Below are 15,616 nucleotides of genomic sequence, written 5' to 3'. Positions count from 1 at the left end.
TAACATTCTGATTTCTATTACTTCATCATTCTTAGTAGTATATGACTATGAGTGTGTGTGTATGTGTGTGTATGTATATATATATATATAATTTTTCTCTATCTGCAATTTAAAAAAAAATCAATTCATCAGATTTATGACAGATTTTTATCTTTATGAAATTACCTATGTCACTTTTGTTTTATACAAACAGATTTTTGGAAGAAAGCCAAAGAAACACAAGTTAGATGAGCTTGAAAGTTTACATGTATTCTACTGCTAAGCTCCATTCCAGTTCTGAAGAAAGTAAGTCCTAAATTAAATTCTACCTTTTGTTAAATAAACATTTGTTAAAAGTTGAGTATTAAAATTTTACCCAAAATTTAATGTAGGTTTGAGGAGTCTCTATTCCTTAATACTTATGCTGGTGTTGGAATGAAACCCAGGGCCTTCAGCATGTTAGGCAGGTGCTCTATCACTGAGCTACACTTCCATAGCTGAGATCAAATGCATGAATCACCACTCCAAACTATTTTTTTTCAGTGCTGGAGATGAAACTCAGGGCCTCACACATGCAACACAAGTGTTCTACCTCTATGTTATGCTGCAGGCCTCCTCTTTTTTATTATTTTATAATACAAGTTCTTATTAGGTTTACCAGGATGGTCTCAAATTTGGTATCATCAGGTCTCAGCATCTCTAGTAGCTGAACATTGTGTGTGTGTGTGTGTGTGTTTGTGTGTGTGTCCACACCCAACTCCTTTGTTTTCTTTTAAAAATCCAATTCATGTTGAAAGTATTCAAATTCCCCCTGGTAGGTTTTCTAAAATTTCTTTATATGACATAGATAGCTCTTTTCAAGCTTGGGAGATAGAGAGTAATGAACAAAAGGCTATTTTAGTGGTCCACCTATGACCTCTAGTTGCAAAAGATATTCTAAAATGCTCTTGTGTGGGGTACTTCATTTAGGTTTTGTTTTCTCTTTTTTTAAATTTTAGTACTGATGACTGAATGCAGGGCCTTAAATTCATGCTATGAAAGATTCTTTACCATTGATCTACATCTCCAGGCTTTTTCATTTTGAGTTGGGATATTCCCAAATTGCCCAGGCTGACCTCAAACTTGCAACCCTCCTTCCTCAGCCTCCCAAGAAGCATGAACCACTACTTCATTCAGTGGTCTTTTCAAACTAACAGGAGCATTGTGAATAGTGAGTACTGTCTAGATGTGAAAACTCATGTGTTCCTGCATTAGATATTGATTTAGCATCAAAAACCCAGGTTTTTTTTTTTTTAATCACACAAAAGTAAAAAAAACAAAACAAAACAAAACATTGAATTAACCACAGACTCTATTACAGTTAAGGGCTTCTAAAGATGGTTTTTATTATAGAAAAATTGAGCCAACAAACAAAATTTTGCACTATATCCTATCTTCATATTTAATAAGATGAGGTTACATTAAGATAAGTAAAAAAGACAGCTACAGTATTATTGCTGTGTTTCCACTGAGAAGCAGTCCCTCAAATATGGAGTATGCAGGCAAAGAAGTCAGGTGTCTGAATTATCCCTAATTATGTGTGGCCTGTGGGGGAAAATGGCCTGAGAGGAAAATTCAGGGACCCCGTATGATAAATCCACATATGGGAACTCTTGGCAACATTTCAAATATTCACACTTTCACTTTGAAAATCAAGGAACATATCAACATGTCCCGGAGATCTCTTTATATAAAGAGAAAATATCTGGGAGGTGGTCAACAGACTAATATGTTTATCCTTCTTCATACATAAAAGGAGAAACATATACTCAAATTCAGTGTGTGGTTCTTCTTTACCGTAGGATCCCTACAGACTCCTAGAGCCCAGTTCCAAGAATCACTCACATCTACCTTCCAGTAATGTTTCCCAGAAGCAACAACCTGCTCTCCCCATGCAGCAAAATAGTTTGATCTGTCAGAATTCAAAGATTCATTTTCATTGTCTTGTCCAAATGTTAGTCTTCTCACACCATCACACAGCACTACCTTGAGAGTGTTTCTTTCATTACAGAAAGAAATGTTCACTGTGAAAAGAAGAGAATATTTCAGTCAAACATTCTTTTTAAAATTTATATGAGATGAGAGTCTACTTAGAGACTTAAAAGAAAAAAAAACAAACAAGGATTAGTGGAACAGCTCTTACTAGAGAAACATCAGATTCAAGGGCTACCAGCAAATCTGAACATTTACTAACAGGAGGAAATATTCCTAAAAAGTCAGCTCTTATAGGGGCTGGGGCTGGTGCTCACTTGCCTGGCATGGGGGAGGCAATGGGTTCGATTCTCAACACTGCATATAAATAAATAAAATAAAAGTCTATCAACAACTTATTTTTTTTCTTTTTTCTTTTTATTTTTTTACGAATCAGATCTTATAAAGCTTACTTCTGCTGGTTACTCTTCATGACACCCAAAAATCTAGAGACCTGAGCATTCTCAACTCCATAGGAATGAAATGAACCCCTGTTAGTCTTTCTTAAGAAAAAGAGAAAACAAATAACACCAAAATAAAGGCAATCATTTTATGAGGGATATTACAGTCTTCTAGTTAAGAAACAAATATGGATTCCCAGGCAAAAAGTCAGGTTCCTGAATAATCACAAAGCACTACATTGAGATTGTTTCTTTCATTATGAAAAATAATGTTCACTGTGAAAAGAAGAGAATATTTCAGTCAAATGTTCATGTTTAACATTAATATTAATAGAATATTTCAGTCAAAAGTTCATGTTTAAGAAAATCTAAATATTTCAGAATTCGTTTCCCACAAAGAATTCTCTGCTTCTATGTGTAATTCCACTTGACCCTTAGTCTTTTTCTTCTAAACTAACCTGTCAGGGTTAAGTCTACCATGGAGTTTCATATACTTCTTCACCAAGTGATGACTTACTTTATTATTGTTCGTAAATTGTTCTATGCATTTTTTTATTCTACGTTTTGTACTGTTTATCATATCAAGTGTAATGTATTACAAATTCAGTTACTGAGAAATATTAAATGAAAGCAGTTTTAAAATATAAAATCAATATAGCCATCACCATTTTTAATTGCACTTGAAATAGAAATGTCTTGACTTGACTCTATTAGTGTGACTCAGTGAACAACTGATATTGTATTGATGATGTTTTTAGGGCTTAGTGAGATATTTTATTTCCTTTTCCTAATTGTAACTTTTATGACAGGTCTTGGTGACATTACACCAGCTTCATTTATTTTTTCTTTACATTGTCCCATATGATCACATGGTATATATCTCACTAAATAGGATTTAAATTCTTAGTTGCCTGCTGTTCTCTTTTATTAGGTGAAAGATTAAGAAAGATGGCATGATCACCCACAGAAAAATATCATTGAAGTGCACTTTGCAGTTGTACCTTAAACAGGCTGACACTCAACTTGGAAGTGGTTAAGTCTGTCTATCACTCCAGTGAGGGGTTGAGCACTGATGTGGCCTCGCAGACTGGGGTATGTACAGCAGCACTAACTCACACCTGCAAGGGAAGAAATTAAATTGATCTTTTTGTCACCAACAAATTCATCAATGGATTCAAACAGTGTTTAAGGAAGGACATAATGGCTCAACTGGAGATTGTTCATTAAAATTATATTCTAGTGAAACCTAATTAAAAGCATTTGCATTTGTGTTGATGCAAAGCCAAGGAGCACACCATAATGGAGAAATATTTATTACCCACAGGGAGTAACTACAGGATCGTAGTTGTCTGAAAAACAAGACTCTCCTCAAAGAAATAAAGCTTTGGCACTTTATTCTGCAAGTCTGTACATAATCACTTTGGGGGGCAGTGTACGTATTCACTCTAGGATGTACATTTCTGAACTGGGGATGTTGTTCAGTGAACTTGCCTGGCATGTATGAGGCCCTGGTTTCAATCTCCAGGAATAAAATGTAAGAAAGGAAAAAGGAAAGAAGGAAAACATGTACATTTTTCTGTCATTTTGTTTTTTCTTCCTTTTTAGGACCATGGATTGAACCCAGGGGCTCTTTACCAGTGAGTGACACATACAACCCTTTTTATTTTGAAACAGGGTCTCATTAAGTTGCTGAGGATCTCACTAAGTTGCTGAAGCAGGGCTCAAAGATGCCATCCTTCTGAATCGCAACCTTAGCCTCCCAAATTGCTGGGATTACTGGCTTGCACCACTGTGTCCAGCCAAAATATATACCTTTCTGGCCATGCTTAATTAAGAAACATAGTTTAAGATGAAAAGATGGCATATATTCCTTGATACGCTCAAGTGGAGGTCATAGAGCACACAATAAATTCTTGAAATTGCAGATGAGAACACTTAAAGATGGCCGACATTTCTGGGCTTGCTCAGCTAAATGTTATAATAAGTCTAAAAGAAAACTCAGCCATCTTTGAGATGACTGAGTCATTGTGAATTTCTACAAAAATTTTTAGCTGAAACAAAAGAAAGGTGTTTTTCTCTAAAGGTGCCTATATAGCTTAACAGCTGACCTAACACTGATATTTACTATAACTACACAATCATGGGGTAGGCTTATTGTAGTTTTTTTTTTTTTTTTTTTTTTTTTATACCAAGGATTGAACCCTGAGGTGCTGAACACATCTCCAGTCATTTTTTATTTTTTTTTTTATTGAGAAGGGGTCTTTCTAAGTTGCCAATGATGTCTTTGAACTCATGATCCTCCTGTCTCAGCCTCCTGAGCCATTGGGGTGACAGGCATGCCCAGATCAGGATTGTTCTAGTTTTAAGGAATCTTTCTTAATTTTTTTTTCCTTTGCTGCATTCTCTCACATATCACCTGGGAATAACTATCCTGTGCACCTCAATATGTTTATGAATTGAAATCTTAAATCATACATAGCTGACTTTAGAAAGCTAAAAAACATGTTTTAAAAGGGAAGAAGAAATTACATTGAGAAGATATATAAAGGAATTATCAATGAAAATTTTTGTTTCCAATTGTTTCAGCAATTCATGAACTAGATGAGCTTGAAGGAGGCCATCTCTGAATTTTAATATACTTAATAAGTAGTAAAAAAATGAAAGAAATAGAAGAAGAAATTAATAATTTAATTAATTCATTAATTAAATGCATTAATTAATTTTAAAAAGAGAAAAAGAGAAATTATATTCACTAAATCAGAAACACTGAGAAAAGTACACTATCTCAATAAATACTCTCTGCATTGACAGAAACAGCTTGGTATTCACAGCCTTCATGGTGCACCAGTTTGTATTGAAAGCTAAACTTCCATGTCAATGAGTCTTCTAAATAGTGTAAAGAAAAAACAAAAATAAATAAGAAAAGAAAAGTGTAAACTTCATCAGAATTAGCTATTTGACCCATCCAGCCTTTGTGTTTGAGAAAGTTAAAAAAGAGTAGAAGCACCACCCCAACTCTCCTTGTAAATTAATTTTCTACCATAAACGCAAAACAGGCAAAATCTAAATTCTTGCTAAATTCAGAACCGTTAAGAGTGACTGTATATTGCATCCAACCAGCAGCTGTCTGAAAAAAGCTGTCTTTGGCAGAGCTTGTCCACAAAGAATGATGTAGTAAGGGCAATTTGAACTATGGATGTTCAAATCAAAAAACGACTGTAATAATTGTGACTAATTTCCATATATCCTTATGTTGGAGTCAAAAATGGAGTGTCCATGAATAAATAGTTCATTTCTGTTTCTTACTGAAGTAACCTACAAAAGGATAATTTTAGATGGAAATATATCCTGAGGAACCTACTGTCATAATTTAATTAAGCTTCCTTGCTGCCTGAGGATAGAAACTACAGTGTGTCTATTATTTCCAAATGGGGAAGATCCCACTCAAAATGCAGGATACATATAAGTATACCTTCGGTTCCAAATAATGTGTTCAACACAAAAAAACATGTTCAGGTATGTCTCCATCCTTATCCTGAGCAGCTTCACATCTGGTTTATGGAAGATTTTCATTAGCTTCTTATTGCCTTTCTTTAGCTGTTTTCTGTTTTGGATTTGCTTTTATTAGGTTGCTGTACAGTCATTTGTGTTTCTTTACAAATGTCTCTAAATATTCTTTTTCTTCCTCATGGACAGTGAGATGCAGCATCCCATGAGCTGCCTTGGTAATCTCTCCTGCCAACCATTGGAATTTATGCATGGCTCATAATAATTGTATGCAACATTTTCCTTTCTCTTAGTAAATAGGTCAGTAATATTAAACTTTCCTGCTACATAGCCCAACCATTCTCTCTGAGCAACAGTGTTGTGCTGTGCTCCAAGAAGTAGAAGCTATCAAGAAAGTTCTTCCTAAAATCTTGTGATGATTCCAACTCAAGTGATTAATTGATAAAAGTCTAACTTTCCCATCTTAAGATGTTTCTGAGAAAATAAACACTCATATTTACAACTCATTGTTTTGTTTTTTTTTTTTCCTGCTCTCCTCTTTTAGATTCCTCTGGTTTCTTTGGATCTTTTTTCCAAAGAGATCTTATTTGTTTGAGGAACTTCTGTAGGAGAACAAAGTCTGAGCACTAGACAAGAAAGTAGATTTTGGTTTCAGACCCACAATGATGGAGAATTTCAAGTGATGTTAGATTTTAAAAAAAGCTTTAGGGGGAACAGAAGGGAGGGGATGGCAATTAATATGTTTTTTAAGTTTGATAATGTTTGAGAAGAGTAAAAAGACTGGATTTTAGTACATCAAATTTAGAAAAAGTATAACACAATTCCAAGAGTGTTGAATAAAATGTATATCTAATTCACCAACATAGGCAATTTCTACAATATATTGGATTAAAAGTGGTATCATTGTAATGATTTTGTAGAGAACCTTGGTTCAAAAGTGTAACTGATGTCATTCTTTACAGAATCAAGTTGCTGGAGATGCAGAAACCCCAGCCAGTGAACCCAGACCTCTTTTCATTACACATCACTGGAATCCTGGACACGCTGAACAAGTTCCCAGATAAGAAAGGGATCTCTGGCAGTCAGGTTCAATTATTTTAGTAGGCTCGTCAAAGGAGATGCTTCTTATTTTAAATTTTCTGACATGAAACATTTATATTTTCTTTCCCTGTCTAGTCATAATACAATGATCGAGACCACATTTGTTAACTAGTAGCTATGATACATATTTGAGTTCTGATACAGATAGTACAAGAGAAGGAATATTCATGGTGTTTTGCGGCTATTAAGCAATACAGTGCTTACTTTTCAGAGCAGCTGTCATATTTTCTATTATTTCAGTTTATTCTAACTTTGAATATTTAAATATGATATTGGTAGGTTTTAACCTATTCTATATTCCAAGTGCATTCATGATATGCAATGGGAAAATGATATATACTATTTATAAAATATAATTTTTTTAAAGAGAGAGAGAGAGAGAATGAATCATTTTTGTAGATGGACACAACACAATGCCTTTATTTATTTATTTATTTATTTTTATGTGGTGCTGAGAATCGAACTCGGGTCGCGCCCATGCTAGTCGAGTGCTCTGCCGCTGAGCCACAATCCCAGCTCCAAAATATAAGTTTATTTGAACAAAAAATGACTAAATTTGTCATAAATTGAACAATTTTAATACCATCAGATGGATTTCAAAACAACTGAAAGGTAAGTAATCACTACTTGACCCAGCCATGTTTGTGTCAAACTAGAGAAGAGGTCTAGATATCAGAAGGCTGAAATCCAACTTAGATTCAATGTATGGTCTCAGCAGTTAATGTAAGTCAGAGATTCTTTTCAGTAAAGGGTGCATATGTTGCTTTCCCTCAAATTTGATGTGTGATAATGAAGTGAGCACAATCATAACAAAGTGATGTCTATTTATTAATGGTATTAAAAACAACTCAAGAAGAGATTTCTACTAAAGAAAAAAAGATTTTTGTTTTTTTTTCTGGAACAAACCATTCAAAAGTAGATTTTAAATCACCCATTAACAAAGCACAGAATACCTTCAGTTTTCTTCTGATTGCCAGGATAATTTAAAGATTTCTTCATGCTAATGAGGGCACAGGAACCATTCTTCATATATGAGTGAGGCTGAAATCTCTCTACTCTCTATAGTTTCTTAGAGGAGGAGTAAATAGAGAGATTGATTAGGTAGATAATCTTTGCCCAAGGCATGCAGATACCATTTACTAAACTGAATTTTTTTTTCAATGAACAGTGGAATGATTAAAGGATGGGTCAATCACTATGTGAGCCTTTCTAATGAAGTTAGAAATAGGATATTTGTAGGTGATGGTGCAACTGAAAATCACCAGACACTGGAGAGTTATGTTATATGGGGTGTTGAGGCCTTTAACTCTGGTAGACACTACTGGGAGGTGGATGTGGGGAACACCTCCAACTGGATTATAGGTGTCTGTAAAGATTTTACAAGTGACAGTTTTGAAGGTAAGAAAGGTTTTTGTCTCATTTTCCTTGAAGAAGAACAACCACTGTAGTCTCCCCACCAACTCCCCATCCTTAATTCATTATTTGTAAAGGCCTGAGGGTCAGAGTGGGGTATTTCTGGATTATGAAAATGAAACTATGAGCTTCTGTGATGCTTATTGAGGTTACCTCATATACAGTTTCTTCTGTTCCGCATTCACATCCCCTCAGACTTGTATTCTTTTCTTTGGTTCTCCATAAAATTGAGGTTTTCCTGGGTATGGTGTCACATGCCGTTAATCCTTGTTACACAGGAAGCTGTGACAGGAGGACCACGTGTTTTGAGGAAAGAATGGGAATTTATAAGAGAGATAAAAATGAGGGTCAAAAGTCAGGTATAGACCTTAGTAGAGCACTTTCCTAACCTGTGTGAGTCTCTGTGTTCATCAACAGTAATGAGAAAAGAAAAAAATAATAAAATATTTTTAAAAATAAAGAAAAACTTAGAAAACTCATAAAAATATGATAATTCACTGGTGAATGCCCATGTCTGAAGAAACTGTGTTCTTGGGAGCTTCTCATGTTGTTTTATATGTCTACATATGATGTCTGGGGGCTTGTTTTAACTTAAGGAAGTATAATCATTTTATGGTCATAAATTGTGACAACCACATTGAATTTACAATTTTGTTTATTAAATTTTACTTTAATAAAATATTGTGAAACCACCCTGATGTGATTTGAGTTTATTTTTCAGTCCCTACAAAGAAACTCAATACCTATTAACATTAACTCCCCATTCATTCCCACTTCCCACTACCTGGAATTCTCTTAACTCTTTAGGTTATTATGGATTTGTGTATTCCAGAAAGTTCATGAAAATGGAATTATATGTGTTGCTCTTTGTATCTTCTGTCAATTAGTATAAAACCTCCAAGGCTCATTAACATTGCCAACTATGTGTTTAATGTACTTTTTTTTTATCAAACCTGTGGCAGCAGGATGAAATAATTTATGTCTTAGCTTACTAAAGAACAGAAAGCAGCTAAAGTGATTAGATTTCTGTCAAGTCTGACCTAGCTATGTAGATCAAGGTATCGGACAGATTATCATTTCTGCAAGTCCTAATAATTCATCACATCTCAGTTCAAAGTTTTTTCAGGAAAGCCATCCCTGCCTCCATATACCAAGGTGGTTTCTCTTACTCCACACTCCAAGTATACTATACTATCTCCTAATATTCAACAAACTCTCATCAAACTGATATTTACTTATTGCCACTAGACTCTAAATTCCAAAATCAGAAGGGTGGTATTTGTCATATTTACTACCATATTCTCATTATCCAAAATGCAGTTCTTAGAAGGTAATAGATGATACAAATGGAGTGACAGAGTGCATTAATAAACTAATAAAAGTTAGTATCAACAAATACCAGTATAGAATTAAGAACACTTCCCAAAATGGAGCTAACAAGGGAAGAAAACACTAATAAGTAATTTTAATAAAAGACAAGTAATAGATTGATTTCCAGATTTGTAATCTTCTATGGGCTGGATCTGAAAGTCCCTGAAAGGGCCATGTCTTTAAAGACTCATTCTTGAGATATGCTGTTGGTTCACCAGTTATACAACCTTGGGGGTATACAAAAAGAAAAATGATTTCCCAGGTTGGTGGCCCAGGACCGCATGGTGAATAGACCCTCTGGGACTGAATTGCAGATGACTTAGAAGTGTTGAAGATGAGATGCAGATTTTTGTCTTAGTAGTGAGTCATATTCCTGAGCCCTCCTCACCTAAGTGTGTCTGTTTACTTTCTTACAAATCCACATCCAATGAAGAAAAACATACCAGTTCAAAGTGGTTGTGTTTTCTTAGAAAGGAGAAGACAACCACACCTCAACTTTGCTTTCTCCTGATCCCTATGGCACACACCTCCTCCATCAGGTGACTGCCATGCACCATACTCAGAGACGAGAGGTAAAAATAGAAGCACGGGTAAGACTGTGATAGAATCTGAGCTGCTGCTCCAAGAGTAGCACCTAGGGGAGGCTCAGGTCATCCAAATGTGGGGCATGAGGGTGACGACCAGAAATGTGTTTGGAAGGTTGAACTGAAGACGTTATGTGTTGCGTTAAGAAAAAAATGGTTTTTCTCACACACCTCACAGTGGATGGAATCTGGCACTACTGGGATAACAAAGCTATTCCAACTTCAGAAGATTTCCCAGAGGAAGCTGAAATCTTATGGCATACATAGGGCCAGCCTTCAGAGTGTCCTGAAATTGGCCACCTTATATGTCTTGCTCGGCATACGGAGATTTTTATGCAAACTTTTAAACCATGGACATCCCTTTCATGATCGCATTTGATCACTAGAAACATAAAGATAAGAATATGGATGTGAATGTCACCATATGCCCAAGCGGAACTGATTGTGGTACCCAAGATGTAAGAGCAATTTTGAAATAGGCCTTGCCAATTGAGTAAACTGAATGCTAGGGGGCACACAGTTACCCTGACTTTGGAAATGCTGATCTCATATTTGGCCTTTTTGTATCACATGTGTTCAGCATTCTCTTTTTAACCGATCAGAAAGGTTATGTGAACTGTATGATTTTTAGAAATCACACACATGGAAACTACACTTTGAGTGATTTATAACCACATGAAAAAAAAAAAACAGTGTCAACAGTGTAATTTTGTAATGACTTAGAAAATGGTGAGGGATGGCAATGAAAACATAATCTCCAATTTAAGATTGGAAGACCTGCAGATGAGAAATATAATTTTAAAAAGTCATGTTTCCAAACACATCAAACTGTTACTTTTTTTTGAGAACACACTCTTATATAGAAAAATTACCACATGTATATATTGGAAATATAGGCTTACCATTTTTTACTTAATTTTTTGTCATCAACCCTTCCACTAAAATAAGCCTTGGGTGAGATAATTAGGCCCCATGACCATGTTTAAAATTTATGAGACTTTTTTTTATTATTATTATTCTTTCAGTGGTGGTGGGAATGAATTCAACTCAGTTCCACCAGAACCCACTGTTCCCTAGATTTAGCACTCTATCAATGAGCTCAGCCTTAGACTTTTCTGTGCCATGCTTGGTGAGTTGTGCACACCTGTATTCCCTAACAGCTTAGAGTTAGAGGTAGGAGGGTTGTAATTTCAAAGCTAGCCTCCACAAATTAGCAAGGCACTGAGCACCTTTGTGAGACCTACTCTAATATATATATATGAGAGAGAGAGAGCGCACAACTGAGAGAGACTGGGGATGTGGCTCAGTAATGAAGTACCCCTGGGTTCAATCCCTGCTACAAAAAACAATCATTTATCCAACATGCACCATATGAAAAATATTTTTTCTGTTGTTCTCCCAAGAACTGTTCAGAGAGGAATACTATATGAGAAATAAACCTTCATATAATTAAAATCATGCAATGTTTGATTTTGGTACCTTTACAGAAAATCAGTTGATTTTAGATGTGTGGGCTTATATCTGGGTCCTCTCTTGTAATCCATAAGTTATTTCCATGATGATTCTAAGGAAAAAAAAATTGAACTATTAAAGTTTCTTTGGGAATAAGGGCATGTAATTCTTTTAAATGAATATTTCTTCAATACTGTGTGTCTTTATTGAAGAACATGATCCAAGTTCAATATCAAATGATGTATCACTTTCTCTTTGAAGAAGAGAAATTTCAACTGGCGACACTGGACAGAGAAGCAAAGAAAATTTTTCAACTCAGGGACAGTGAAATCAGATTGGCCCCAAAGAAGGAAAGGCTGAAGAAAATGTAGAGACAGTTGAATGAGATGTGACACAAACCTTAAATGACATTGTTTCAGGTGAGGAGAGAGGATCCATCCTCAGAGATAGGAATAATGGTTTGGGCAACATTGCTTGCCTAGACCACTATGCTCAGTGGAGGGACATGTGATCCTTCATACCCAGTCTTACATTGGGTCAATCACTTGTTTCTGTGTATTCTGGTAATCTTGGAAAATATTCGGCCTTTTAGTAGCTAATACTGGACAAAATTATTTTCTCTGTGTCCAGAAGACTATTCATACAGAAAACTCTGGCTAAGGGGAGATTAACTTCATTCTTTTTTCTCAAATTATGTGACCTCATTCACCACATTCTGTTGTATTACCAGAAAGCAATTTCTGAAGACACTGCCTAAGCAAAGTTGCAGAATTTGTAACCAATTCCCATGCTTTCTGTTTTATGTGCTTCCCTGTTTGGTTTTAATTGTTGTCAGTTTGGCCAGACCTCTCCTTGAGAATAAGACTGTTAGATGAATGACACTGGGTTTCTGGGTCCCATCACCTCAGTGCACAACTTCTTACTGAGCTCCCTCATTCTCAGCGCACACCAAAGATGTCTCTCATGGGCTAGTTCTCTATCAATAAAAGCTCTGACTACTACTTAAAAGGAAATAAGAAAAAAAATACTTTATTAAAATAAATAAATAATACTAATGAAGCAGAAGGACAGAACTCTCTTGATTAACATTATTTTTTTTTTCTTGCAGGAATTGAAAAGCACATAGAAAAGGTATTTTTACACCATGATCTCTTATTTTTGAGAAATTTGTTTTCTTGTTTATAGTGAAGATATGTTTTGAATTATTAATCATTCTCTGTGGCTATTTAACAAATTCTCTGAAAATAAGCTGTGAGGGAATAGGTAATTTGATTCAGAAATTTCCTCCTTTTGTGGGTGAATTTAAATATACTTATTTATTCTGGGCTTTGTTTCACCCACTTGTACTATCCTCTCCAGCACCACCTAAACAGTCATAAAAAGAGATTTGTTCACAGGCACCCCAGAGAACCCGTACTTTTGAGAAGTAGAAGTTGAACACACACACACACACACACACACACACACACAAATAAATAAAAATAAAGAAAAGAAAGAAAGAAAAAAGAAACATTCCATAAGGATGGGAAGCGGGGGGGGGGTCATCACGATGGTAGCAATATCCAGATGCTGTTCTATCACTGCATGCCCTAGGTATAGGGAGAACACAGAGTGGAAGTGTTGCCTGAGAACCCTCAGGATCAGGAATGCAATGCTGTACTAGAGCCCTTCCATAGGCAAAGATGAGTAAAGTCTCTGATCCAAGGAACATTTCCCTTTAGTACTTGATGACTACGTCATTGTTGACTTCTGTGGACTGAAATTCCAAAGGCTGAACTTTCTGCTTTCTCTAAGATATCCAGGATCTTTGTATTTTCCAGTGTCTATTGAGAAATAAAAGGAGGGAGTGGTATTAAATAATTTTAGAAGTTGGATAATGTCAGAGAAGAATGAAGGCATTAAATTTTGATATAAATTAAATTTACAAAAGCCATAACATTTCTTATATCAGCAGGAGTTTAGAATAAAATATGTACAAAATTAACCCCCAAATGGAAAAATTCTGTTATTTTTACAGAACAGAGTTGTAGAAAATTCAAATGCCTCAGCTGGTAAACCAGGAGAGCTCACTTCAGGGCACATCACTGGAATCCTGGACATGCTGAATAGCTTCAGAGGTAAAAAAACAGTCCTCTTGCAATCAGGCCTCAATTTCTTTCTGAATTTCTTTTTTGATCTCTTGAAATGAGCAGTCCCCATGTTTAATTATTTTTAAATTTATTTTTTAATTATATATATGTATATGTATTTGTAATTCTTTTTTAATTATTCTAATTTGTTATATAAGACCCCAGAATGCATTTCAATTCATATTACACATATACAGCCCCCTTCATGTTCAAAACACTAGAACAACTAGGGACATCAGGAACATATGTCAACATTATAAAAGCTATCTACACTAAGCCTCAGGCCAACATTATTCTAAATGAAGAATAGAAACTCTAGCCAGAGCAATTAGATGAAAGAAATTAAAGGGAAATGGATAGGAAAAGAAGAATACAAATTATCACTGTTTCCTGACAACCTGATTCTGTACCTAGAGGATACAGAAAACTCCAACACAAAACTTCTAGAACTAATAAATGGATTCAGAAAAGTAGCAGCATGTAAAACCAACACCCATAAATGAAAGGCATTTCTGTACATCAGTGAAAAATCCTCTGAAATAAAAGCTAGGAAAACCACCCCATTTACAATACCTCAAAAAATAAAATAAATAAAATATTGGATACCAACTTAATGATAGAGGTGAAAGACCTCTACAATGAAAACTACCAAATACTAAAAAAAGAAACTAAAAAGATCTTACAAGATAGAAAGGTCTCCCTTGTTCTTGGAAAGGCAGAATTAATATTGTCAAAATGACCATACTACCTAAAGCACTATAGAGATTTAATGCAATCCAAATCAAAATCACAATAACATTCCTCATAGAAATAGGGAAAGCAATCATGAAATATATCTGAAAAAATAAGAGACCAGCAAAAAGAGTGAAGCAGATGGCATTACTATACCAGAACTTAAGCCAAAGTACAGGCAATAGTAACAAAAACAGCATGGTATTGGCACCAAAAGAGACTTGTAGATCAATGGTACAGAATAGAGGACACAGAGACTAATCTACATAATTACAGTTTTCTAATATTAGACAAAGGCACCAAACACATACATTGCAGAAAAGATAGCCTTTTCAACAAATGGTGCTGGGAAAACTGGAAATCAATATGCAACAAAATGAAATTAAACCCTTATCTCTCACCATGCACAAAACTCAACTCAAATTACATAACAAACTTAGGAATTAAATCAGAGACAATGATTCTACTAGAAGAAAAAATGGGCCCAAAACTTCGTCATGTCAGAGTAAGCCCTGACTGCCTTCATAAAACACCTATAGCGCAAGAATTAAAATCAAGAATCAATAGATTGGATGAATTCAAAGTAAGAAGCTTCTTTTCAGCAAAGAAACATTCTGTGAGGTGAATAGAGAGACTATATTCTGAGAGCAAATTTTTACCACACATACATCAGATAGAGCACTAATCTCTAGGCTATATAAAGAACTAGAGATATACACTACAGTTTATTTGTCAAACCTGACAAATAAAAGCCATCTCTCTATAGACAAAGAAGAGAGGCCAATCCTAAAATCTTAACACCAGGAAAAAAAAAAAACAATAAGTGTTATAAGGAATGGAACAGACACTTTGCAGAAGAGGATATACAATCAATCAACAAATATATGAAAAAAATCTCCAGCAATTAGTGAAATGCAAATCAAAACTACTCTAAGAT

The 15,616-nt window shown here is 35.1% G+C and overlaps 1 pseudogene; it reads left to right on the top strand.

The window, feature by feature from the left end:
* Positions 1-15,616, top strand: part of LOC107160970 — a 49,272-nt pseudogene that overhangs the window by 17,470 nt on the left and 16,186 nt on the right.

Source organism: Marmota marmota, unplaced genomic scaffold, assembly GCF_001458135.2.
Source record: "Marmota marmota marmota unplaced genomic scaffold, marMar, whole genome shotgun sequence".
Taxonomy (NCBI): domain Eukaryota; kingdom Metazoa; phylum Chordata; class Mammalia; order Rodentia; family Sciuridae; genus Marmota; species Marmota marmota.
The sequence above is the reverse complement of the archived record's forward strand: the minus strand, read 5'-3'. Positions and strand labels throughout refer to the sequence as shown.